Consider the following 1,711-nt stretch of genomic DNA (forward strand, 5'->3'; position numbering starts at 1 on the left):
GAAATATGATTTATCAAGTCTAGATAATATCTTCTTAAAACAAGAAGAGCTGATAACAGTAGCAGAAGTAATATCAGAGTTAGCAAAGATAGAAGTAGCAGAAGCAGAGATAGCAGAAGCAGGAGAATCAGACACAGAAGTAAGTGTAGAAGATTAAGAGAAAGTGACAGAGAAAGAAACAGAGAGAGCAGAAAGAGACATAGAAGATCTAATCATATATAATTCAGATAATTTCTTCATTATCACATTCTTCAAGTTCTTAATCAACAATCTAACATTCAGTTCATTATCATCAGCAGATGCAGATCTGTTAATATATAAAGATTTTAGATAAATAAAAATAATCAATATCTGCATTTATGAAAAATTATACTAGAAAACATGATCTGATGTTCACAGAGAAGAAAATAATCAAGAATATATAAGAAGATGAGAAAGATATGCTATTTATAATAATACATTCTGATAACTATTGCAAGAAAAACAAGTTCTCATCATATTTCACAACATATTACACTTACTACTAATAAACTGCCTGGTATAAGCACTATAACAACACTTGTTATGAAAACAGAGAGTCATTATCAGAAACACATAAAATATAATGAATGAACAGATTGAAAACAGCTTGATAAAGAGAAGATGCAGAAATCTTGCATGAGATGATAATATTCAATAATGACAATGACAGAGATGATAATTAAAGAATAGAAATGTTAGTAAATAAGTAATATAAAAATAGTAAAAGCTTCTCTGAGAGCGGCTTACATCATGATTACATAAGCGTGACTGAAACTGATGAGAAAGATGTTGAAGCTACTATACAAGCCCTAACTCACGTGACCCTCACATATATATTTAGCTTTTACTAGCTACTAGTTAAATAATAATAATAATTAATCATGTTCAATCTCTCTTACAAAAGAATGTAATTCAGAAGAATGTATAACTACTGAATAATTTTGAAGAATAATATTATTATATTATGTAATCTATCTACACGAGTTATACTAAATAGATTGAGATAGCACGTGACTAGAGTAGATGTAGTAATTATCAACATTCTCTCTTACTATATTATAATCTGTAATAAGCTGTTATCTGAGATTTTCTTCATTCTTAAATCTTTTAAAAATGCAATAATAATTAATTATATGAATTAGACTTTGATTTTCTCATTAGAAAAGACATCTGTACAGTAATAATTATAAAAATCAAGAAATACATGTAAAATCTATTGATTTACTGTATTATTATTATCATTCAATTATTTCTTTCTAATCTCTTTCAAATTAATTCTTTTAATAAAATCTTTAAATGCAGGCTTTGCTAGTAACTTGATAATATCATCAGCTATATTTACTATATTTATTATTATTATTATTCTTTCATTATACTCATATGCAAGCGGAGCTTATAATGAGTTCTTATATAATGTTAAATACCAGTTAAGTGTTAATTATACAGAAGGAAATACAGGTGTTGAGATCATGCTAAGATAACAAGAACATAGAAAAATACAAAGAAGTGATAATTAAATACATATGATAATAACTTCTCAGCTCAGAAATATAGAGTAATTCATTGAAGTGATTTGTACATCTCTGTATTTATTAGAAATCTAAGATGCTTGAGTTCTGGATTTAATGTATCTCCTGCGGGTTTCGAACCCACGCGCCTTGATTTCCCACGCCAAGGCGCTACTGGGTGG

The sequence above is a fragment of the Blastomyces dermatitidis genome, assembly GCF_000003525.1.
Source record: "Blastomyces dermatitidis ER-3 genomic scaffold supercont1.1, whole genome shotgun sequence".
In the NCBI taxonomy this organism is placed as follows: domain Eukaryota; kingdom Fungi; phylum Ascomycota; class Eurotiomycetes; order Onygenales; family Ajellomycetaceae; genus Blastomyces; species Blastomyces dermatitidis.